Below are 27,007 nucleotides of genomic sequence, written 5' to 3'. Positions count from 1 at the left end.
AAGCTTTTGGTTGGTCCGCAATTATTTCTCAAGTCGTTTTATGTGTAGTTACTATTTACATGTTAGAACGTCCAGTCATTTTCTTGAGTGCAACTATTACAAATCAAAACATTGCCTTACACCGTCAGTAAAATACCAGCAGTTTTGTTTCCAAGCTAACTGTGGACCGCAGCTATCTTGCAGTTTTAAAGGAAATGACAGCTAACAGTACTATCATTCTTGATTTTCGCGGAAGAAGTTAAACCGAAAACATTACCAACAAATGCTCTTGAGCATACGCTTCAGAATAAAGAGCAAATTTCACGCAATTACAGACGGTAATGTTATAGTGGCAATCTGATTAATCGTTTAGTGACACGTTTCACCACTATCAGAAACTTACAATCGATGCTTGTCATCGGGAACCTGTCTAATTTTGAATTGGATAGCTCTAAGCACTATGGGACTTAACATCTGAGGTCATCAGTCCCCTAGAACGTAGAACTACTTAAACCAAACTAACCCAAGGACACCACACATATCACCGAGCGAGGTGGCGCAGTGGTTAGCCACTGGACTCGCATTCGGGAGGACGACGGTTCAATCCCGCGTCCGGCCATCCTGATTTAGGTTTCCCGTGATTTCCCTAAATCGCTCCAGGCAAATGCCGGGATGGTTCCTTTCAAAGGGCACGGCAGACTTCCTTCCCCGTCCATCCCTAATCCGATGTGACCGATGACCTCGCTGTCTGGTCTCCTTCCCCGAACAACCCAACCTCAACCCCACACATCCATGCCCGAGGCAAGATTCGAACCTGCGACCGAAGCAGTCGCGCGGTTCCGGACTGAAGCGGCTAGGCCCACTCGGCCACCGCGGCCGACTTTGAAGTTGAAGTGAGACTACGTACTAAGTACTTCTTTCTAGCCAATTGGTCGCAGTCGTTTGATTCTTCTCAGAACCGCGCCAACGAAATGCTTTCAACTGGCCTTCCATGGTATACGACTTAATACCTTTGCGTGTGTTCCTGATCTTCGCCACCCATCTTTCAATCTGACACTATCGGGTGCTCCGTTGTCTTACACCAGCTTCCCGCTAGGTTAAGCTTGTTAAGTGGAAGCGGAAAGCGGCAACTACTGAAGCCAAGCGTACCACCAGATAGCGTGTCGCGCCGCCAGCTCGTGTTACGCTATGAAGTGTTTGGAGAGAGACGGGCTGGCACAGTGCCGTAGCGGAACAGACGGCGGCCTTGGCACCTGCCCACGCCGTAATCACAGGTCGCGTCGTAATGCGTGTCATTAGTGACAGTAAGAACAGCGGGACCGGTGATGCTCGCACTGGCCTTGGCAACGCTCATCACTTTCGTTCGCGATTCTCCATTCCACGCCGCCTCCATCTCAGCCTAGTGGTTCAAGACGCTCGCGAGTCTGATGCACAGTGGCGGGAAATTATGAGAAGGGGCGTCACATCAGTTTATGTTCAGTATTGATAGATTCAGAAAGCAGTGAAATTTGTGTACTTAATTCTTGTCTTTCTATCCTGGTGAATAATCAGAGGTTTTCGGGCTTGCCTTTACGCAATCCGGTATCCGAAACTGATGTCAGTGGTAGCTATCAAGCAGCGCTCTATCGTTGTACTAATACACTACTGGCCATTAAAATTGCTATACCAAGAAAAAATGCAGATAAACGGGTATTAATTGGACACATATTATACTAGAACTGACATGTGATTACATTTTCACGCAATTTGGGTGCATAGATCCTGAGGAGTCAAACAGAGCTTGGATGGCGTGTACAGGTACAGCTGCCCATGCAGCTTCAACACGACACCACAGTTCATCAAGAGTAGTGACTGGCGTATTGTGACAAGCCGGTTGCTCGCCCACCATTGACCAGACGTTTGCATTTGTTGAGAGATCTGGAGAATGTGCTGGCCAGGGCAGCAGTCGAACATTTTCTGTATCCAGAAAGGCCCTTACAGGACCTGCAACTTGCGGTCGTGCATTATCCTGTTGGATTGTAGGGTTTCGCAGGGATAGAATGAAGGGTAGAGCCACGGGTCGTAACACATCTGAAATGTAACGTTCACTGTACAAAGTGCCGTCAATGCGAACAGGTGACCGAGACGTGTAACCAATGGCACCTCATACCATCTCGCCGGGTGATACGCCAGTATGGCGATTAATACACGCTTCCAATGTGCGTTCACCGCGATGTCGCCAGACACGGATGCGACAATCATGATGCTGTCAACAGAACCTGTATTCAGCCGAAAAAATGACGTTTTGCCATTCGTGTACCCAGGTTCGTCGTTGAGTACACAATTGCAGGTGCTCCTGTCTGATGCAGCGTCAAGGGTAACCGCAGCCACGGTCTCCGAGCTGATAGTCCATGCTGCTGCAAACGTCGTCGAACTGTTCGTGGAGATGATGGTTGTCTTGCGAACGTACCCATTTGTTGACTCAGGGACGTGATGTGGCTGCACGATCCGTTACACCCATGCGGATAAGATGCCTGTCATCTCGACTGCTAGTGATACGAGGCCGTTGGGATCCAGCACGGCGTTCCGTATTACCCTCCTGAACCCACCGATTCCATATTCTGCTAACAGTCATTGGATCTCGACCAATGCGAGTAGCAATGTCACGATACGATAAACCGCAATCACGATAGGCTACAATCCGACCTTAACCAAAGTCGGAAACGTGATGGTACGCGTTTCTCGCCCTTACACGTGGCATCACAACAACGTTTCACCAGGCAACGCCTGTCAACTGCTGTTTGTGTATGAGAAATCTGTTGGAAACTTTCCTCATGTCAGCACGTTGTAGGTGTCGCCACCGGCGCCAACCTCGTTTAAATCCTCTGAAAAGCTAATCATTGCGTGTCACATCTTTCTGTCAGTTAAATTTCGCGTCTGTAGCACGTCATCTTCGTGGTGTAACAATTTTAAAGGCCAGTAGTGTACTATTATTCCGTAAGTCTCGTCCGTCCCGTGTACAAATGTAGCGTCCTCCGGGGACGACTAGTGCAGCGTTACGTCAGAGCTCGGCTGCAGCAGACGCGGCGGCCATGTTTGTGCCTGGAGGTCAGCAGGTGAGCCAGTAGCCGCCAGAAGAACGTCTTCCTGGTTAGTGCCGCCGCAGAGGTCACAGCAGTAGCCACCTCTGCTCACCCTCCAAGTGGCCCTGTCTGCTCAGTTTACTAACCACCGGTGGTGTCAGCGTACCGTAAGTAGCTCTTACTCCGCTCCCGTCCAAGCAGTCGCCCCGACAATCATCGTAGCTAACACGTAGCAATCAGACTATACACAGTGACGAAAAAATCTCCGAGGAGCTGTGCGAAGTACGGCAGTTGGTGTGTTTCTATATCTGAAAGAAGTCTGTTCAAATTACGCGCCAGTCGCAGGAGAACGTCATGTAAGAGTCCCCACTATGGGGATGCAAACCAGGTTTGCTTGAAATGCATGCTGTAACGCTCCTAAGCATTGGTTATCTGAGATTGAACGTAGGAAGTTCATGCCAGTCAAGAATGCCTTTAAGGCGACAAAGACGCCGTTAACCCTTCACCGAGTTTTAAGAACGTCGTGCAACAGGGCTACACGAAGGTTTATGTTCCTTCTGCGGTAGGGCAGGAAGACTTGGCAGAATGTAGCTAACGTACATGACTGTTGGTTGCGACGGTCACGGGAGGGTACCGTCTCGAGGAGACCGGGCCCCAGACGGGCCATCATGTTCGGCATATGGCTCTGGCACATCTTACTGCATCTGCAGCAGCAATGCAAGTATCACCTCTCACAACCGTCGTAATTAACTGTTACCGATCAGTTGCTTCAAAGACAGCTCCGAACCAGACAGCCTGTAGCGTGCATTCCACTGGCTCCAAAGCACCGGTATTTGCGACTTTAAAAGTGTCAAGCGAGAGTTGGTTGGAAATCTGTTGTGTTTTGTGTTGAAAGGTGGCTCTCCTTTGCTGCCAGTGTGTTGGTGAGGAGGGAGCCAGTTAGGTCCTGCAACCCACCTATCTGTGTACTAGACACACTGGTCCTACACCTGGATGGCCTCTGTGCTATTTTATAGGACAGCAAGAGCACACTCGTGGGTATCCCACGCACCCTCACTGGAAATTTGTATGACAGTCTGGTGAGTCCAACTGTTGTGCCGCCATTCATGAACTGCATTACATGTGTTGTTTTCCGACAGGATAACGCTCGCCAGTGACCGCTGTTTTAACACAACATGCTCTGCATTGTGTCGAAATGTTGCCTTGGCCTGCTCGATTAACGGGCGTCTACAATCGAGAAGTTATGGAACATCATAGGACAACAACTCCAGTGTCATCCATATCCAGCATTAACAGACCCTGTACTGACCCAGTGCAAAATGCATCGAACCATTTCCAAACTTACATCCGGCACCTGTGTAACACCAAGCATGCACATGTGTATGCTTGCAGTCAACGTTCTGGCGGTTATACCGGTTATTAATGTACCAGCACTTCCTATTTGTAATGTTCCAGCACTTACATTCACCTGTGATCTTGCAATGTTTATCACCGAAGTTGCCATTTTTTGGCATCAGTCCATTTTCCACTGATTCTTACACCGCATGTGCTCGCGTGCTTCATGGGTGGCACAGATTCCCGTCTGAGGATGGCGTAATATTCCGTAAAGGAAGTGGGAGGGGGGCGAGGAAAATTAATGCCTAGTCGCTTCTGTAAGTCAGCTAACTGCGACCTCTAGCAGGACAGGTTTCGCAGTGTACGAGCGCGCGCGATATTTTATCCACGAGCCTTGAGGCTCTTCCTACGCGAGACCGTACTGTGTACGCCACGCGGAACGCCGACCAAGTACAGAGTGGAGCGCGGGTACGCCTAGCCGCCTACAACTCCAGCTGATGCAGGACGGCGGCACTGCGTCACCTGCCTCACTGTGCTTCCCCGTTATGGCTAGACCCTAAGGCCAGTGGTGTGCTGCTGAGAATGTAGGACCCGACACTTTTATCTAGTTCAGCAGCAAGGTAGTCGTCAATGGGGGAAAGCTTTTCCTGTTAGTGCGAACTACTCGTGTTCCGGACGACAGAAGACAAAGATGGTATCCTGGCTAATGGCTAGAATACCAACCTTAAAAGGAAGAAGACGTGCCGGATGACTGTTTAGAGATTAACAACCCACATCTATATCTGCCCGAAAAGGTGACCGGCCGGGGGTTAGTAAAATTTATAACATTGTTACACTGTGAGCTAAAGCTAAAGCTCAAGCTTAAGCAGTAAAGGAGTTTTGCTATTTGGGGAGCAAAATAACTGATGATGGTCGAAGTAGAGAGGATATATAAAAGGTAGGCTGGCAATGGCAAGGAAAGCTTTTAAGAGAAATTTGTCAACATCGAGTATAGATTGAAGTGTCGGGAAGTCGTTTCTGAAAGTATTTGTATGGAGTGTAGCCATGTAAAGAAGTGAAACGTGGACGATAAATAGTTTAGACAAGAAGAGAATAGAAGCTTTCGAAATGTGGTGCTACAGAAGAATGCTGAAGATTAGATGGGTAGATCATATAACTAATGAGTAGGTATTGAATAGAATTGGGGAGAAGAGGAGCTTGTGGCACAACTTGACTAGAAGAAGGGATCGGTTGGTAGGACATGTTCTGAGGCATCAAGGGATCACCAGTTTAGCATTTGAGGGCAGCGTGGAGGGTAAAAATGTAGAGGGAGACCAAGAGATGAATACACTAAGCAGATTCAGAAGGATGTAGGTTGTAGTAGGCACTGGGAGATTAAGATCGCACAGGACAGAGTAGCACGACGGAGAGCTGCATCAAACCAGTCTCAGGGACGACGACGACCACCACCACCACCACCACCACCACCACCACCACCACCACCACCACCGTCTTTGAAGACGGTCATTAAATGGACAAGACAAATTAATTCAGAGACGCTGCTACGATGTTAACAGATTGAAATAAAACATACGAGGATCACTCCAAAAGAAATGCACACTATTTTCGTAAAATTACAGTTTTCATTCTGCATGTGTGAAAGTTTTACAGTGTGTAGATACATCCTTCCTGCTTGTTTACAAACTTAGTTCAACATGTTCCCGTGAGTGGCGCCGTCACAGCATGTCAAAGAGACTGCAGCCTTGGCTGCAATATCGGCCGCCTCATTTCCACAGATACCAACGTGTCCCGGGAGCCAGAGGAACGCCACCGAGACGTCTCCCAGGTGGAGCAAGCGCAGACAGTCCTGAATCCGGTGGACCAGAGGGTGCACAGGATAAAGAGCTTGGAGACTGAGGAGAGAGCTGAGAGAATCTGAGCAGATAACGTACTGTATCCGCTGATGGCGGCGGATGTAGTGGACAGCCTGGAGAACAGCGTAAAGCTCCGCAGTATAAACCGAACACTGGTCGGGAAGCCGAAAGTGATTTGGGGTGTCGCCAACAATATAGGCACTCCCTACACCTAACGATGTTTTCGAGCCGTCGGTGTAAATAAATGTGGCGTCCGTCATTTGTGCACATAGAGCAGCAAATGCCCGAGGATAAACAAGTGAAGGGGTACCATTCTTGGGAAATTGGCAAAGGTCACGGAGCAGGCAGATCCGGGGACGGAGCCAAGGCGGTGCTGTACCCCAAGTTGTCAAGGTGGTTTTAGGAAAGCGGAAGAAAAGAGAATGGAGTAGTTGACGGAAGCGGACTCCCGGTGGTAGTAGGGAGGAGGGGCGGCCTGCATACCCGACATCAAAGGAGCCGTCGAAAAAAATGTCACGGGCTGGATTAGCAGGCATGGAGGACAGGTGGCTAGCCTAACGACTCAGCCGACCTCGAAAGCCCCAAGAGAACAGTGTGCGGAGGATGCCTGTCCTCCAACAGGTATCGTATGCTCTCTCCAGATAAAAAATATTGCTACTGTTTGGCGTTTCCGGAGAAAATTGTTCATGATTTAAGTGGAGAGAGCAACAAGATGGTCAACTGCAGAACGATGCTTTCGGAATCCGCATTGGGCAGGTGTTAAAAGATTGCGGGATTCCGACCACCACGCTAAACGGTAATTCACCATACGCTCCAATACCTTACAGACACTACTCGTGAGAGAAATGGGGCGATAGCTAGAGGGGAGATGTTTGTCCTTTCCAGGTTTCGGAACAGGAACGACGATAGCTTCCCGCCATCGTCTGGGAGAAGTACTGTCGGTCCAAATTCGATTATAAAGGCGAAGGAGGTAACGCAGACTATGGGTTGATAAATGCAGCAACATTTGGACGTGGATACCATCCGGTCCTGGGGTGGAGGAGCGAGAAGAATAGAGTGCATGTTGGAATTCCCGCATGGAGAAAACAGTATTATAGCTTTCGCGATTTTGAAAGAAGAAAGCAAGAGGTTGCACTTCCGCTGCACGTTTCTTCGGGAGAAACGCTGGCGGGTAATTTGAAGAGCTCGAAATCTCAGCCAAGTGCTGACCCAACGAGTTAGAAATTGCGACGGGGTCCACTAATGTATCATGCGCGACAGTGAGCCCAGAGACCGGGGAGAAACTAGGCGCGCCTGAGAGCCGTCGAAGCCGACTCCAAACTTCCGAGGAGGGAGTGAAGGTGTTAAATGAGCTAATAAAGAATTTCCAGCTTGCCTTCTTGCTATCGCGGATGACACGACGGCATCGCGCTCGGAACTGCTTATAGCGGATACAGTTGGCCAAAGTAGGATGGTGGCGGAAAACGCGGAGAGCACGTCGCCGCTCACGTATTGCATCACGGCATGCCTCGTTCCACCATTGAACTGGGGGGGGGGGGGGGGGGGTAAGGCGCCGGGGCAATTCGGAGGTGCGTGGTATTGAATGTTCCGCAGCTGTAAGAATAACGTCGGTAATATGTGTGACCTCATCGTCGACGCTGGGAAAGTGACTGTCATCGAATGTCGATAGAGACGAAAAAAGTGTCCAATCAGCTTGGGCAAACTTCCAGCGTCGCGGGCGCATGTATGGCAGTTGAGGCTGCAGTCTAAGGACACATGGAAAGTGGTCACTCTAGTGTGTATCGTCAAGGGCGAACCATTCGAAGCGCCGAGCTAGCCGAACAGTACCGACCGCAAGGTCCAAATTAGATAAATTTGTCGTGGAGACAGACAAAAATGTAGGGACCCCAGTGTTGAGGCAAACTAGATCCGCTTGGTGGAAGACGTCTAGCAATAGTGAGCCACGTGGACAAGGATGCAGAGATCCCCAAAGCGGGTGGTGGGCATTGAAGTCCCCAACCAGCAAATAGGGGGGTGGAAGATGACCAAGAAGATGGAGATCAGCTCGTGCCATTGGTGTGGACGATGGAATGTATACAGTACAAAGAGAGAACGTGTATCCGGAAAGGGAAACACGACAGCTTGGAAGGAAGTGTTTAAGTGGATTGGGTGATAATGGAGAGTATCATGGAGAAGAATCGTGAGTCCATGTGCTGGAGTGCCTTCAACAGAAGGGAGATCATATCGGACGGACTGAAAATGAGGGAGAACAAAGGGGTCATGGGGACGCAGCTTTGTTTCCTGAAGACAGAAGATGACCGGCGAGTAGGATCGTAAGAGGATCGACAATTCATCCCGATTGGCTCGAATACCGCGGATATTCCAGTGGATAATGGACATAGGGTGAACAGAAAATGGAGGAATGTGACCAAAGTCGCTGTCGACTCATCGACTGCTCAGAGCTTGCGACCGACAGCATGTAATGGCATTCAGCCGAAGGCAGAAGATCCCGATCCATAGATTGTTCTGGAGCAGCTCCTGCCACCAGCGATCGGCCGGTTGATCGGCCACCAGCAGTGCGCCTCGGCGACACAGAAGACGGCCGAGGGCGATTTCCGCCAGGTGGTGCTGTAGATGGGACACGCCTTGGCGGAGGAGGAGAGGAACTGGGTTTCTTTGTAGTCTTCTTCGAAGTACGATGTTTAGAGGAAGGAGGAACCGATGGTTGTGAAGTTGCGGTACGTAAAACCTCTTCACGATTATGCTCTTTTTTCGAAGTCGTGGTGTCTGACTTTTGGGCTCGAGATTTAGCAGAACCCGATGAAGGATGAGCCAGAGAGTGGGCAGGCGAAAGTGGTGAGGTTGAAAGGGCGATTTTTGCGCTGGCCGATCTGACGACCGTGGCACTAAAGGTGAGGTCGCAAGTCTGCGTGGCCGCCTCCTTTGTTAGCCGAGGAGAAGCAAGGACAGTGCTGTATTTTCCTGTCTGAGGCACGATGGGCTTTAGACTGGCGAATAATTTTCGAGCAGCAAAGGTCGACACCTTTTCCTTCACTTTCATTTCCTGGATGAGCTTTTCGTCCTTAAAAACGGGGCAATCTCGAGAGGAAGCAGCGTGGTCACCCATACAGTTGATGCAGCGAGGGGATGGAGGTGGACAAGCACCCTCATGGGCATCCTTGCCACACGTAACACATTTGGCCGGATTGGAACAGGACTGGCTGGTGTGATTGAACCGCTGACACCGATAGCAACGCGTAGGGTTTGGGACGTAAGGGCGAACGGAAATTCTCATAGCCTGTTTTGATTTTCGATGGGAGTTGAACTTTGTCAAATGTCAAGAAGACAGTGCGGGTTGGAATGATGTTCGTGTCAACCCTTTTCATAACCCTATGAACAGCCGTTACGCCCTGGTCAGACAGGTAGTGCTGAATTTCGTCAGACAAACCATCGAGGGAGCGTGTATAAACGACTCCACGCGAGGAATTTAAAGTACGGTGCGGTTCCACCCGGACAGGGAAAGTGTGTAGTAGTGAGGTACGCAGCAATTTCTGTGCCTGGAGGGCACTGACTGTTTCTAACAACAGGGTGCCATTCCGTAATCTGGAACAAGACACTACAGGACCTGCAATTGCGTCGACACCTTTCTGAATAATGAAAGGGTTGACCGTGGAGAAGTCGTGACCTTCGTCAGACCGAGAAACAACAAGGAACTGTGGCAACGATGGAAGAACTGTCTGTGGCTGAGACTCAGTGAACTTGCGCTTGTGAGCAGACATAGTGGAAGGCGAGGAAACCATTGCGGAAGAATCCCCCATGATTAACGGCGTCTCCGATGGCGCGCTCCTCCCTTGTGGGGGTCCTCTCAGAGCACTCCCGCCTTAGGTGATTTTTTTTTTTTTTTTTTTTTGTTTGTGGTTTTAGGGTGCAAAACTTCTATGGTCATTAGCGCCCAGCCCGTGACGTAGAAAACAGGAAAAAAAACGAAATTTAAAATCAGCAGCAATGGAAACATAGTCAGAAAATTGGAGAAACTAAAGGCAGAAGGAATGCTTAAAAGTCCACTATAGAAAGGGGTTGGTTGTCCACAAAAAAAAAGCTTCAAATGACTGACGTCATTTCACTGTCACTAATAAACTGTAGAACGCGGTCAGCTGAGCGCGTGTCATCTGCTAAAATCGACGATAGATCAGGCGATAGCTGTAGACGGGAGCGTAACGGATTAAAATAGGGGCATTCAATTAAAAGGTGTCTGACCGTCCACAGCTGAGAGCAGTGGGGACAGAGTGGGGGAGGATCACCGCTTAAAAGATGTCGATGACTAAAAAGACAGTGCCCTATCCGGAGTCGAGCTAAAATTACCTCCTCCCGACGACGCGTTCGGGAGGAAGAGGTCCAAGCGCAAGGAACGGCTTTCACTTCCCGCAATTTATTGTGGGGAAGTGTTGACCAATGCGCATGCCATAAATGAGTAACTTGGCGACATAAACCGCTCCGTAGATCGGTAAACGGAAGAGACTGAAGAGCTGGCCGACGAAGAGAGACTGCAGCCTTGGCCGCTATATCGGCCGCCTCATTTCCACAGATACCAGCGTGTCCCGGGAGCCAGAGGAACGCCACTGAGACGCCCCCCAGGTGGAGCAAGCGCAGACAGTCCTGAATCCGGTGGACCAGAGGGTGCACAGGGTAAAGAGCTTGGAGACTTAGGAGAGAGCTGAGAGAATCTGAGCAGATTACGTACTGTATCCGCTGATGGCGGCGGATGTAGTGGACAGCCTGGAGAACAGCGTAAAGCTCTGCAGTATAAACCGAACACTGGTCGGGAAGCCGAAAGTGATTTGGGGTGTCGCCAACAATATAGGCACTCCCTACACCTAACGATGTTTTCGAGCCATCGGTGTAAATAAATGTGGCTTCCGTCATTTGTGCACATAGAGCAGCAAATGCCCGACGGTAAACAAGTGTAGGGGTACCATCTTTGGGAAATTGACATAGGTCTCTGAGCAAGTCGATCCGGGGACGGTGCCAAGGCGGTGCTGTACCCCAAGTTGTCAAGAAGGTTTTAGGAAAGCGGAAGGAAAGAGAATGGAGCAGTTGACGGAAGCGGACTCCCGGGGGTAGTAGGGAGGAGGAGCGGCCTGCATACCCGACATCAAAGGAGGCGTCGAAAAAAAGGTTATGGGCTGGATTAGCAGGCATGGAAGACAGATGGCTAGCATAACGACTCAGAAGGACTGCCCGCCGATTGGACAGCGGAGGTTCAGCAGTCTCAGCATAAAGGCTTTCCACAGGGCTGGTGTAAAAAGCTCCAGACACTAAACGTAATCCACGGTGGTGGATAGAGTCGAGACGCCCAAGAATAGACGGCCGAGCAGAGGAGTAGACTATGCTTCCATAATCCAATTTCGAGCGCACTAAGGCGCGATAGAGGCGGAGAAGGACCACTCGGTCCGCTCCCCAAGAGGTACCATTCAGGACACGGAGGGTGTTAAGGGAACGCAGACAGCGAGCCGAAAGATAGGAAACGTGGGAGGACCAGCACAGTTTTCTGTCAAACATAAGACCCAAGAATTTAGCGACGTCGGAAAACGGAAGGTTGACAGGACCTAGATGTAAGGAGGGCGGAAGAAACTCCTTACGTCGCCAAAAATTAACACAAACGGTCTTACTGGGTGAGAAACGGAAGCCGGTTTCGATGCTCCACGAGTAGAGGCGATCGAGACATCCTTGAAGACGTCTTTCAAGAAGGCTGGTCCTTTGAGAACTGTAGTAGATCGCAAAATCGTCCACAAAGAGGGAGCCCGAGACATCAGGAAGGAGACAATCCATAATTGGATTAATGGCGATGGCAAACAGTACAACACTCAGCACGGAGCCCTGGGGTACCCCGTTTTCTTGGGAGAAAGTACGGGAGAGAGTAGTGTTCACCCGCACCCTAAATGTGCGCTCTGCCATAAATTCGCGAAGAAAAAGGGGCAGCCGGCCTCGAAAGCCCCAAGAGAACAGTGTGCGGAGGATGCCTGTCCTCCAACAGGTATCGTACGCTCTCTCCAGATCAAAAAATATTGCTACCGTTTGGCGTTTCCGGAGAAAATTGTTCATGATTTAAGTGGAGAGAGCAACAAGATGGTCAACAGCAGAACGATGCTTTCGGAATCCGCATTGGGCTGGTGTTAAAAGACTGCGGGACTCCAGCCACCAAGCTAAACGGTAATTCACCATACGCTCCAAAACCTTACAGACACTACTCGTGAGAGAAATGGGGCGATAGCTAGAGGGGAGATGTTTGTCCTTTCCAGGTTTCGGAACGGGAACGACAATAGCTTCCCGCCATCGCCTGGGAAAGGTACTGTCGGTCCAAATTCGATTATAAAGGCGAAGGAGGTGACGCAGGCTATGGATTGATAAATGCAGCAACATTTGGACATGGATACCATCCGGTCCTGGGGCGGAGGAGCGAGAAGTAGAGAGTGCATGTTGGAGTTCGCGCATAGAGAAAACAGTATTGTAGCTTTCGCGATTTTGAGAGGAGAAAGCAAGATGCCGCACTTCTGTTGCACGTTTCTTCGGGAGAAACGCTGGCGGGTAATTTGAAGAGCTCGAAATCTCAGCAAAGTGCTGACCCAATGAGTTAGAAATTGCGACGGGGTCCACTAAGGTATCATGCGCGACAGTGAGCCCAGAGACCGGGGAGAAACTAGGCGCGCCTGAGAACCGTCGAAGCCGACTCCAAACTTCCGAGGAGGGAGTGAAGTTGTTAAATGAGCTAGTAAAGAATTTCCAGCTTGCCTTCTTGCTATCGCGGATGACGCGACGGCATCGCGCACGGAGCTGCTTATATCGGATACAGTTGGCCAAAGTTGGATGGTGACGGAAAATGCGAAGAGCACGTCGCCGCTCACGTATTGCGTCACGGCAGGCCTCGTTCCACCAAGGAACTGGAGGGCGCCGGGGCAATTCGGAGGTGCGTGGTATTGAACGTTCCGCAGCTGTGAGAATAACGTCAGTAAAATGTGTGACCTCATCGTCGACGCTGGGAAAGCGACGGTCATCGAATGTCGCTAGAGACGAAAAAAGTGTCCAATCGGCTTGGGCAAACTTCCAGCGTCGCGAGCGCATATATGGCAGTTGAGGCTGCAGTCGAAGAACACATGGAAAGTGGTCACTCGAGTGTGTATCATCAAGGGCGAACCATTCGAAGCGCCGAGCTAGCGGAACAGTACCGACAGCAAGGTCCAAATGGGATAAATTTGCCGTGGAGGCAGACAAAAATGTAGGGACCCCAGTGTTGAGGCAGACTAGATCCGCTTGGTGGAAGACGTCTAGCAATAGTGAGCCACGTGGACAAGGATGTGGAGATCCCCAAAGCGGGTGGTGGGCATTGAAGTCCCCAACCAGCAAATAGGGGGGTGGAAGCTGATCAAGAAGATGAAGGAGATCAGCTCGTGCCATTGGTGTAGACGATGGAATGTATACCGTACAAAGAGAGAACGTGTATCCAGAAAGGGAAAGACGGACGGCGACAGCTTGGAAGGAAGTGTTTAAGGGGATTGGGTGATAATGGAGAGTATCATGGAGCAGAATCATGAGTCCTCCATGGGCTGGAGTGCCTTCAACTGAGGGGAGGTCATATCGGACGGACTGAAAATGAGGGAGAACAAAGCGGTCATGGGGACGCAGCTTTGTTTCCTGAAGACAGAAGATGACCGGCGAGTAGGATCGTAAGAGGATCGACAATTCCTCCCGATTGGCGCGAATGCCGCGGATATTCCAGTGGATAATGGACATAGGGTGAACAGAAAATGGAGGAACGGCACCAAGGGTGCTGTCAACTCAACGACTGCTCAGAGCTTGCGACCGACAGCATGGAATGGCATTCAGTCGAAGGCAGAAGATCCTGATCCATAGGTTGGTCAGGAGCAGCTCCTGCCACCAACGATCGGCCAGTTGACCGGCCACCAACAGTGCGCCTCGGCGACACAGAAGATGGCCGAGGGCGATTTCCGCCAGGTGGTGCTGTAGATGGGACACGCCTTGGCGGAGAAGGAGAGGAACTGTGTTTCTTCGTAGCCTTCTTGGAGGTATGTTTAGATGAAGGAGGAACCGATGGTTGTGAAGTTGCAGTACGTAAAAACTCTTCACGAGAATGCTCTTTTTTTGCAGACTTGGCGTCTGACTTTTGGGCTCGAGATTTAGCAGAACCCGACGAAGGGTGAGCCATAGAGTGGGCAGGCGAAAGAGGTGAGGTTGAACGGGCGATCTTTGCGCTGGCCGATCTGACGACCGTGGTACTAAATGTGAGGTCGCAAGTCTGCGTGGCCGCCTCCTTTGTTGGCCGAGAAGCAGCAAGGACAGCGCTGTATTTTCCTTTCTGAGGCACGGTGGGCTGTCGACTGGCGAGTAACTTTCGAGCAGCAAAGGTCGACACCTTTTCCTTCACTCTTATTTCCTGGATCAGCTTTTCGTCCTTAAAAACAGGGCAATCTCGAGAGGAAGCAGCGTGGTCACCCATACAGTTGATGCAGCGAGGGGATGGAGGTGGACAAGCACCCTCATGGGCATCCCTGCCACACGTAACACATTTGGCCGGATTGGAACAGGACTGGCTGGTGTGATTAAACCGCTGACATCGATAGCAACGCGTAGGGTTTGGGACATAAGGGCGAACGGAAATTATCTCATAGCCTGCTTTGATTTTTGATGGGAGTTGAACTTTGTCAAAAGTCAAGAAGACAGTGCGGGTTGGAATGATGTTCGAGTCAACCCTTTTCATAACCCGATGAACAGCGGTGACGCCCTGGTCAGACAGGTAGTGCTGAATTTCTTCGTCAGACAATCCATCGAGGGAGCGTGTATAAACGACCCCACGCGAGGAATTTAAGGTACGGTGCGGTTCCACCCGGACAGGGAAGGTGTGGAGCAGAGAAGTACGCAGCAATTTTTGAGCCTGGAGGGCACTGTGTGTTTCTAACAACAGGGTGCCATTCCGTAATCTGGAACAAGACTTTACAGGACCCGCAATTGCGTCGACACCTTTCTGAATAGTGAAAGGGTTGACCGTGGAAAAGTCGTGACCTTCGTCAGACCGAGAAACAACAAGGAACTGTGGCAACGATGGAAGAACCGTCTGTGGCTGAGACTCAGTGAACTTACGTTTGTGAGCAGACAGTGGAAGGTGAGGAAACCATTGCGGAAGAATCCCCCATGATTACCGGCGTCTCCGATGGCGCGCTCCTCCCTTGTGGGGGCCCTCACCGAGGGCACACCCGCCTTAGGTGATTGTTCACACCTCAGGTCACACCTCCCGACATACGGACGGAGGGACCAATCGGCACTTTCGGAAGGTATCAGCTCGGGTAATCACCCCTCCCTGGGCCTGGCCGTTACCAGGGGGTACGTACGTGTCCTACCTGTCTACCCGGGGTGGGGAATTACGCGTTACCCCGTCACCAGCTACGCATGGAAGTGCGTGGGTCGGCCTTCAGACACGCACAGGGAGGAAAAATGAGAAAGGGAAAGGGAAAGGAAAGAAGAGGGGTCTCAAACGCCGAAGCGGAGGAAAGGGCAAAGAGAAGAGGGAAGGAAAAGAGAAGGACAGAGGAAGGACGAAGACTGGCAAGTATAGAAAGCAAGGAATTTGTAACAGTTTCGAGCGTCCGTCTCCGGATGTAGGCACAAACCATACTCCCACAGGGGGAGAAAGGGAAGGAAAGAGCTAGAGGTGAGAGGGGGGGGGGGCGAAGATGGGGGATGGGGAAGGATGCGGAAAGGGAGGGTATACAGCCCAGAAAGGAAGGAGGGCCACATTAGCTCGGGGTCCCGTGCTCGCTACGCACGTATCCACAAAAGAGTTGTGGACCCCCTTGGGGGGAGTCATATGAAGACACGGCCTTAGGATTTGTCGACTTAGATATGTTCGAAATTCTAAGAAAAATTGGAATGAACTATAGGGGAAGATGGGCAACATGCAACATGTTGAAGTGAGGGAACAATTGAGAATTTAATATCATGAAGGGAAAGGTCATACTGAAAAATTTAAGACAGGGCTGAATTTTTTCGTCCCCTACCATTGAATCTACAAATCGGTAAAGGAATGACGGAAATTGAAGGTTCCAGAGTGGGATTAAAAGTCAGCGTGGAAGGTTATCAGTGAGAAGATGGTCAGAAAAAATTTAAGAAATACATGACTGCTGCTTGGAATTGATGGTGTGAGTACAGAATACGGATTGAAGGAATAAAAGAAAGAAGGTTGAGTAACAAATGAGTTTACTGAGAAACTTATCAAAATTCGTGACAAAATGAAAGATTATTCTATTACTTTGTAAGTAAAACATGATTTGAGGAGGAGGAACAGGAAATAAAAAGTGAACTGACAGAGGCAACGAGGGCATTCTGTGCAAGGAAAGTTTAATACCATAGAACACAGGCTATAATTTGAGGAAAAAAATGTGGAAATTGTGAGAAAAACCAGAAAAGAGGAGAAGAAATATGGTGCGCTAGAAGGAAGTTTAAATTAGATTTACTCATTAAGGTAAGAAATGAAGACGCTCTCCGCAGATTTAACAATGAGTCAAACGTATGGAAAGCACTGGCAAGAGTGGAAAACAGGCAAAAGCTCCTATGGCATTAGATGTAGCTGTAGATGGTGTAAACTGTTCGGGATAGAATGTAGGCCTATCTGACGAAGTTCAGATGAAGAGGCTGCACAAGAGAAATTCGTGGCAGACCACATCGAACCAGAGGACGACGATGAAGTAATAATAAGTGTGCACGAAGTGCGAAGCCGTTTCCATGTATGCAACCATTTACAGCCCAGCAGAACAGGCATGCTTGGGTCAGAGCGCTAAGACTCTTAATCACACAAGCAATGCTGTAATTATCTTAGATTACTTCCCTTACGATAGTTCAGAGACAGCCTAAGTGCTAGAATGTTCATACACTCCTGGAAATTTAAATAAGAACACCGTGAATTCATTGTCCCAGGAAGGGGAAACTTTATTGACACATTCCTGGGGTCAGATACATCACATGATCACACTGACAGAACCACAGGCACATAGACACAGGCAACAGAGCATGCACAATGTCGGCACTAGTACAGTGTATATCCACCTTTCGCAGCAATGCAGGCTGCTATTCTCCCATGGAGACGATCGTAGAGATGCTGGATGTAGTCCTGTGGAACGGCTTGCCATGCCATTTCCACCTGGCGCCTCAGTTGGACCAGCGTTCGTGCTGGACGTGCAGATCGCGTGAGACGACGCTTCATCCAGTCCCAAACATGCTCAATGGGTGACAGATCCGGAGATCTTGCTGGCCAGGGTAGTTGACTTACACCTTCTAGAGCACGTTGGGTGGCACGGGATACATGCGGACGTGCATTGTCCTGTTGGAACAGCAAGTTCCCTTGCCGGTCTAGGAATGGTAGAACGATGGGTTCGATGACGGTTTGGATGTACCGTGCACTATTCAGTGTCCCCTCGACGATCACCAGTGATGTACGGCCAGTGTAGGAGATCGCTCCCCACACCATAAAAATGGCTCTGAGCACTATGGGACTCAACTGCTGTGGTCATAAGTCCCCTAGAACTTAGAACTACTTGAATCTAACTAACCTAAGGACATCACACACATCCATGCCCGAGGCAGGATTCGAACCTGCGACCGTAGCGGTCGTGCGGTTCCAGACTGTAGCGCCTTTAACCGCTCGGCCACTCCGCTCCCCACACCATGATGCCGGGTGTTGGCCCTGTGTGCCTCGGTCGTATGCAGTCCTGATTGTGGCGCTCACCTGCACGGCGCCAAACACGCATACGACCATCATTGGCACCAAGGCAGAAGCGACTCATCGCTGAAGACGACACGTCTCCATTCGTCCCTCCATTCACGCCTGTCGCGACACCACTGGAGGCGGGCTGCACCATTTTGGGGCGTGAGCGGAAGACGGCCTAACGGTGTGCGGGACCGTAGCCCAGCTTCATGGAGACGGTTGCGAATGGTCCTCGCCGATACCCCAGGAGCAACAGTGTCCCTAATTTGCTGGGAAGTAGCGGTGCGGTCCCCTACGGCACTGCGTAGGATCCTACGGTCTTGGCGTGCATCCGTGCGTCGCTGCGGTCCGGTCCCAGGTCGACGGGCACGTGCACCTTCCGCCGACCACTGGCGACAACATCGATGTACTGTGGAGACCTCACGCCCCACGTGTTGAGCAATTCGGCGGTACGTCCACCCGGCCTCCCGCATGCCCACTATACGCCCTCGCTCAAAGTCCGTCAACTGCACATACGGTTCACGTCCACGCTGTCGCGGCATGCTACCATTGTTAAAGACTGCGATGGAGCTCCGTATGCCACGGCAAACTGGCTCACACTGACGGCGGCGGTGCACAAATGCTGCGCAGCTAGCGCCATTCGACGGCCAACACCGCGGTTCCTGGTGTGTCCGCTGTGCCGTGCGTGTGATCATTGCTTGTACAGCCCTCTCGCAGTGTCCGGAGCAAGTATGGTGGGTCTGACACACCGGTGTCAATGTGTTCTTTTTTCCATTTCCAGGAATGTAGAATTTGTGGCGACCATACGCTGCCGCAGGTAGATCAGGCGACAGCTACTTCAGCAGTTACGATTTATGATGCCCAATTTTGCCATCTAGCGGTAGTATGTATCATGTCAGTAACACTGCTGTGAATTATTGGTCCGATTTGAAGCAGTTGGCATCTGACGTTTAAGATTCGAAGATAGGACCTTTTCGCGATAAGTGTGGTTTGCAGGCGCGCACCACAACGCTTCGCTCTAGGCGATTGAAAATCACTTTACACTGTGAAGATCCTACGGAGTCCACGTAAGAATTCTGAAATTCTCGTGTGATGGACAAGGTGGTCAGGAAGTCTGAAAAGACTTTAAGGGTGCTGGATATAGGTTGTGCTGAGAAGTAGTTTTTGAAAAATTTTACACGTTGTGTTTCGGAGGCAATTGCCAGAGAAATTAGCCGATCAGGCCACTCCACGCAAAAATTCCAGTTGCCCGCTCGAGACTGTGTTGCCGAACGTGTTCTTCGTTTAGTTCCCTAAAACGTAACAAGAGAGCGACACAAAAATTGGACATGACACGTTACGATCGACACCGAACCAGAGGCTGAGCAGTGTCTTGCGCTGTCATCACGCTATCAAAGAAATTGCAACTAAATGTATTGGGCGAGCCGCTTGAATTTTCGTGCGCGACGACCTGGTTTGTTTACTTTAGTGCTAATTAACTCTGAAATTGAGCGAAGTATCGAATTTCTCTTAGCACATCCCACCCTGAAGCTCCGTTGCAAGCTTTTCGGACTGTCTCCAGCCACACAGCGCATCTCTACAGCGTCTCCCAGATGCTGATCCCTCTGGACTGTTGGCATCGCACGTCTTGAGACACGAGAAACAAATCGTTATAATACATGTATCTTTTAAAGTAGCGCCTGACGGATCTGACGGGCACCAAGCTTTTGTAACACAGGAAGAGAAGGTAATTCACCTCTCACTGGTGTATAGGGGATGTGCACAGTTCAGGCTGCTCGCTATCAAATGCTACTTTAAACCTCATTACAGATAGCTAGAAAAGGGTTTCACGAAGAGAAAGACTGCTACGTTTCATTAACAGTGCTTGTGTACGACCGACTTTACCAAAGCAGTATCCCTCGATACCTGCGAGGTTGAAACGAACTTGTCGGCAGGTGAAGCGCAAACTCTTCTTGTGTTTTATTTCCAATCCAAAAGTCGGGTCAGTCATCATCCTCGTGTGCAGGTGCGATGGCTACATGATTGGTAGCAGTGGTCGTAATTATTTAAATCTATCATCCTGGGACAAATCTTGGCCGACGAAATCCTTCAAAGTATTTTGACCACTAAGCATTTAACCCCGACTCCCTAAAATGAATTTTTTTTTACGTATGTGATAATTATAATGAGCATAAAGAGCTGGACGTGTAGGTGAGCTGCTGGAACATGCCAGCTGGTGCTGCCCCTGCCGGTAGGGACTGATGCACACCACCGAGGCGCCAGCGCCACGGAGCTGGCGCCTGGGAAGTAGTGTGGGCGCCCTCAAGGCCGGCACGACACGCCCGCCTGTGCACGCACCCACGCGCCGACACGCACGCTAATAGGCCACACGCCGCGCACACAATTGGTCGCGCCTAGCGGTACGGCTCTGGACCTGGAACTGGACCAGACGAGCTCAGCTCAGCTGACAGACCCCGTGCGTCTTCTCGTCGTCTTCCAGCTATGCGTACACGTGCCGCTCACGTGTTTCGCCGGATTTCAACTCCCACCATCGATTGTTCGGTCCCTTAGTTTACCAAGTGCCTACTTCGTTGTTGAAACATTGACTTATGTTGCCGATATGGTTGTGTATCTAGTAAGGAGTAATGCCGTTCTGAAGTACCACGAGTTAGATAACGTAGACGCCGAAATGTACGAGTTGTGACTTCCTGTAATTTCACATTGAAGAGTCGCTGCCTCACGTGAAACCGTATGTTCTGTGACATTTCAGCAACGTGTAACGAGAAGTTGAACCAATAGAAAAGAACACTTCGCAAACGTAACTTAAGACAATTTTTTATCCGTTGTTTTTAGCTAAACCCCTCATTTCGTGGATTTTAGATTACGGACACCCGATCAATGTAAGCTGCGCCTGCGCACTGGCACACTGATAGACTGAGTTGGCTTCCCCCTTCGCTAACTTAATATTTCACTATATTTTTACTAGAATGAAGACTGTTGGGAGCTACGCAATAGTGCATGTGGACCGATCGGACTTTTCTAAAATCTACTCTGCATATTGCGATTTGGTAATCGGGCACATAATACGTAGGAGTGAACATTGCAGATTAGTAACGAAATCACGCCAATAGCGGGTCGATGCTACATCGAACTGTTGCGTATCCCTTGTTACAAACTCTGAAAAATACGATTCGAAGTACAAGGAATGTTCATAGAAACCTGTGATCTGATCGGTTACCGGAAGGAAATGAGAAAATAATCCCGCATGTTATGGAATCATTGACAGCCACAGCCCACGATGCTTATATTGCGATATATGAAAGCAGGAAGCAAAGCGTGAACAGTAAGGTTTCTCGTAACTGCTCTCTGAAGAAATTTAGGCTACGTCTTTTATCACTCAAGCATTTGCACAGAAAACCTGTCATTTACATCGATACAAACATTGGTGTAAACATACAAATAAGCTTTTAGAAAGGGTTATTACGAGATCCTCAAAAACGCGTAGTTACTGGTACTACTTGTTGTAATTATATGGCAGGATACATCGATTGTTAACGAATTTTCATATTTAGTTTTTCGAGTTAACTTGCGTATTGTCTAAGTACGCTGTTTTAAGGAAATGGTACATAGAATATTCATGAAAAGCGCGTCTATCTTTGTAGGATTTCTTACATCTCTTAGTAAAATATCGTCGTTTAAAGGTTTCACAAGGCAGTAACAAAATGAAAGGTCGTTTGTTGTAGATTCAGCGTAGCTTAGTTGTTGGAGACTAAGTATGAGGCAGAGTGTCAGGTTCGCGTCGTGTTGTATCCAACTATTTTCCCACCGTGTTTTCTGAAAGGTCATTACTAAGAAGAAATACTCTAACATTCTATATTATTTAAGTAACAGGGCTCTCTCAGTAGCAAGTTTGTTCGATTTAGTGGAGTTTTATAAGCTGATGCCTTTACTGACTTTACACGAAAGTTGTCTTTGCCTTTTGACATGATCACGGGCGCCGCGACGGATGTGAAAGCTGCACAGTGTTTCAACGAGACAGCTGCTCGTCACCTTCAGGTGCTTACTGATGTGATGCTAGTCCCACCCACCCCTTGGCGCCTGCGATTTCTAGCGTGCCAGCTCATTGGCGAGCGACTGCAGCAACTTGTCAGAAAATGCTTCTGAAGACGGCGAGTAGATATTGTGCAGCGTTCGTATTATCCGACGCGATGCCCGTGAACCACTGACGCAGTTATTACGTGACTGAAATCGAACAACACATGCTCATTGAGACTGACGTTTTTATTTGCGTGTGCTACAGGCGGAACACGGCTAGTATTTTTGCAAGGAAGGAGATGCGTTTTTTAAGAGTTAACGTATGAATTTTACATGCGTCCGTGTCTCGTTTGCGAGCCAGATCCAACAAAGCTGCCGCTGAAGGACGCTGCTGCCTCAGATCACGTTAACGAGGGCGTCCTATGCGACGCGGGAGCGCTGCGTCTGGCGAGGTGTATACGCGGACAACAGCTCCGGGGTTTTACCCGGATTTCCCCGTTAAAACAATTTTCAAGCGTGAAAATACACTATGCCCTGATGGGAGTACATTTTTTTCTGTAATAAGTGGCAATATACTCTCCCTTCCACACGTAAAACTTATCATTTTAATGGCGAAAGTTTTATACACCGGCATGAAACTACCCGGCACTGAAACGAAAGTCAGCAAAAACATCTTTGGCGTGCGGTGACATTGACATAGCGTGTTTTCGAATTACTGAAGTATTAACTTGAAATGCAGATATAGCAACAGCGATTCCACCAAATAAACCACGGCAGCTCCTGAAGTACCGAAATATAGATTGCGCTGCGCTTTTGCCAGCCAATCAGCTCTTGACGCCTGCCGACGACAGCGGATATTCTGAGCGCAGGACACGTGGTAGTCAGCCAATAGCCAACATCGTTAAGTAGCGAGAACGCACTAAAGGAGGTAATGGTTTAAGTTACTATACATACAGCATGGTAAGCTTTCACATACAATACTGATCGTCAATAAATGTTTGTTGATTTTTTGTCAGAGGTATGATTAGGCAGGGTCCTAGGGAAAGAGCTTAAATTGCACCATCTAAATATGTCTGACAACCACGATTGTAAGATTCAGTGCTGTGCACCAAACATTTCGTGGGCTACCTGGCTGAATGTGTTAAGTTGAGCACTTAAACTTTTTCACAGAGAAGCCAATTACACGTACAATTTCTCAATAACTCACTTCGCACTTTTTCTGGACGTTAATTCTACTTTTTGCCATAGTTCCTGCATAATTTGCAATCTGTGAGAACTAAAATTATGAAAAATCTAGAATTTTGTCTATTTTAGCATGTGTTACCATATAAGATATCAAACCCAAGTATGCCAGTAAACTATTAAATAACGGCATAAATTACTGGTCTTCCGGGCCGGAAATTTTTCTGTGTGGGGGGCCCTCAGTAAAGTTTTGAATGAGGGTCAAATGCTCCGTGATTTAAATTCATCATTCTCCCAGATAAGAATTCATCTTGCGCAGAAGGAAATTTACTTTTGAAGTAACGCTTCTCTAACCACCATTAGCAATATTTTCGCGCGACCTGTTTCAAATGTAAACAGTTTGACATCACGCTCATGAAAACGAGACCCACAAGAAAGACGCATTGAAAGCAGTTTTTTGTTAGCAAGCATAGCATAGCGTAGTCTTCGACATTTTGCTTGTGCCAGGCACTTATGTGTGCACCGTGTTTTAAATGGCGGATTCTCTTTGCAACTGAAGTTTTAATTTGGTGTTTTACTCTCGTCTGTGTTTTATTGCTGCAGTATTATTCTGTAGTAGCGGGCTGAAGTAAAATTCTTTGTTGCATTTCTGTTCTTACCTGTCAAAATTACATAAATTTAGTTGCAAACTAGAATGAAAAATTCCATTAAGTCTCAAAAATTCGGGTTTTCGCAGATTTCCTGTTCGTCCCGGGACGTATATAACCTCCCCTGATATTGTTTCTCGTCCGCGTCAACGTTAGCTGCGTCGTCCCGTATGAAGTTGAATGATTGACTCACGAGAAGTAAATAAAATTAGTAGATTTAGCAATCCACACTGTACGTTTATTGGATGGACGTAGTTTTCAATTAGAGGAATGGTTTGACGAACGAGCTACACTAGTCGTCCCTCGTAAAACTCACTCTGCCTAACTACTCGAACCTACTTTCTGTGACCAAAAGCCTTTGTCTCTGCAATGTTTACCTCCACAATGAACTGTTCCTTAACGTCTCCGAGTTCTGCAAATCAGGCATATTCCATTACTACAACTATCAATTCACATATGCCTGACAATATTTTGTTCAAGTACTTGGTAGAGAAACTAAGTGTCCACATCCCATACCCTTACGTTATATTCTACGTATGCAAGCAGCAGTGCTCCCTTAAGTAATAAACCGAATTTGGAGACTTGAGACTGAACGAAGTCAACGAAACTCACGTGGTCGAAATAAAGTCACCGACTCGTCCCATTGGTTGCAGCTGACGTTTCATTACCTGATTCCTGGAACAAAAAGAGAAAATATTAAATACTGTAACATACAGCAAATGCAGGACATATTTACCCATTGGCCAGTACTTTATGGGCTGTCCTACCCCAAGAGCAAATTATAATTTCTCTTGTTAATTTTCTTCATTCTAAGCAATTCTGTGTCCTGGTACTCTGTCCCGAAATTAAATACCTTTGAAGCATATGTGATAACTTGGGTAAAGAATATAGACTAATACAGAAACACCGCAGCTTTTCACCATCTTATTTTTATGCCGCCCAACCTTAACGCGAATTACGAAACGAAATTTTCGTTGTTTTACTGAACTATCTGATCTGCAGAAAAATTAACACTGACAATGCAATGGGCAGGAACGACAAGTGACTGTACGCCGCCTAAGGGAGATACGCCGTCTTACGCAGAACGTGCGAGACAGTCTGTTCTTACCGTCTTATCGACTGCAGGGTACCAAAACAATTTTTGCTGTATAGATTATAGTAAACATTATTTATCACTGAATTTAAGTACAAAATACAACGAAATCTGAATGTATGACGTTGAATACCGAAGGAATTGCAGCAAACAGGCGTTACAGGTGTAATAATTTTTAGATTCACCTCCAAACGCAACAACAGCTTCAATTTAAGAATTTGAACGAAACTGATGTAAGACAAACAACACAGCTTCCTTTTTACAGGAAGTAAGAACATTCATTTTGTGATCAGTAGACAATTCTTCCAACTTTCCTGAAGCGCCTAAGATCTTTACGCCTCTACAGAACACATTCAATCGTTCACTCTGTTATTCTTTCAGATGAACGTAATATTTCATAATTTAAACTGCACTGTGAACATACGTGAATTCAAGAGGAAATATACTATGGGTATGCAGTACTGAAGGAGTAGGTCTGAAGTACATTTCAATGGAACAAGCGTCCAAAACTAGGTTACACGATCGTTGGAGGATCCTTAACTGAGAAGGGGTGGCCAGTATCATATCTTCATTGTGTGTGTTAGAGACTGTCACCACATTCGCATGAAATTTAAATACGCAATACTTAGCAAAAATTAACTACTGCAGTTTTTATCTATGCTATGGAAATCTTAGTTTAATTTGATGTATTTTTCTCTATGTAACTATTTTTTTAGTTATAACACTTGCTAAGAAAACTAACACAGAAGACAAATCTTGCTATTCTTTCAAGCGTGAAGATTGTTACTACTTCCAAACAGCGATTGCATTGTTTGTGAAACATATGAAGTTGGGCCAAAATAATCTTCCCTTATAATATTTTTAGTGAAGTTACGCTGCGACAGTCTAGGCCTAAATTTCTTAACATTTTTCCTCTGGCGTACACCAAAGCACGTTTCAAACGTCCGCAACACCCCTACGTATCTTTGTGGATGCAAAAACTAAGTACACACTTTATTATTATAGGCATAATTGCAAACGAAGAGGGTCCATTTCTTGTAAGTAGGGTTACTCCGAGGAACTATCTGGCGACAATATGTTCTAGATATGTGAAACACGCATGATTGGGGGACAAAAATGTCTGCGACACCAACGCAGACATTTGGGAAATGTTGCGCTAGGCAACCAATTTTTAGCACTAAGCTGAGTAAGCGCACTATCATGCTGAATGAGTCCGACTCGTCTTTTCCCACCTGTGGTGTGATTCCGAATTTTCTCGCACAACCTTTTCAAAATATAGTAATTTTGGTGAATACTGTGGTTAAATACAAACAATAATTTGTTGGTTACAAACTTGCTTTTGTGTAAGGTTACAACCTTCTGAGTCAAGGTATTTTTTCCATTTCTTTTTCTAATTTACGTGTGACCCTTAGAAGTGCTTGTTAGTCAAATGAGGTATCAGTACACTCGTTTCCTTGTTCTTTGGCTTTCGAAATATAAGCGTTTATGAAATGAGTTTTCCTTCTGTCTGAAGTTTTGTTTCATTAAAAAATCTGGGAATGTATGCAATGCTGGACTATGCAATAAATGTATAATACGAGGCTCGAGTTCTGTTAGAGATGGTAACGTGACTTGTCAGTTGCGTAGTGGGATTCTATTAACAATGGAAATTGTCTTGTTTTACGGTGTAGCTTGCATATTGCTTACTGAAATCGACGCATTATTCGTCTCTTTTGTCCGGTGTGTACTAGTGAATTTGGTTTTTCTGTGTAAAGAAAAGTATGCATTTAGATTAAGTAATTTTATTTTCATGCCTACCGTTTTGAGGACGGTTAGAACAAACTGAAACCGTGTATGGAATCTACACGGACAAAATTTACGGTCAGTTGCATATTTTATGTAATGAAGATCATGTAACTTTTGCAAAGTCAACAGTTCACATAAAGGCCTCTGGTCAATCGTCGAACAGGTAAATTAATGCTGTTGGATTCGGAGACCAATACGTTACACTTCAACCTAGACCATCGTCCTCCCAACAGCTCGTGGACTAAACGAGATGTCAGCAATTTTAAAAACATTGTTAGCCTGGAGGTTGAGACTGATCTACTGTCAGT

The 27,007-nt window shown here is 47.9% G+C and overlaps 1 protein-coding gene across 1 annotated transcript in view; it reads right to left on the bottom strand.

Annotated features, from left to right (window-relative positions):
• LOC124596652 (rap guanine nucleotide exchange factor 6-like) overlaps positions 1 to 27,007 on the bottom strand; it is a 474,460-nt gene that overhangs the window by 381,790 nt on the left and 65,663 nt on the right. Inside the window, exon 2 of the mRNA XM_047135886.1 lies at positions 24,490 to 24,496. The gene's annotated coding sequence lies outside the window, so the exon portion shown is untranslated. The remainder of the gene's footprint in view (positions 1 to 24,489; positions 24,497 to 27,007) is intronic.

This window comes from Schistocerca americana, chromosome 1, assembly GCF_021461395.2.
Source record: "Schistocerca americana isolate TAMUIC-IGC-003095 chromosome 1, iqSchAmer2.1, whole genome shotgun sequence".
Lineage (NCBI taxonomy): Eukaryota > Metazoa > Arthropoda > Insecta > Orthoptera > Acrididae > Schistocerca > Schistocerca americana.
The sequence above is the reverse complement of the archived record's forward strand: the minus strand, read 5'-3'. Positions and strand labels throughout refer to the sequence as shown.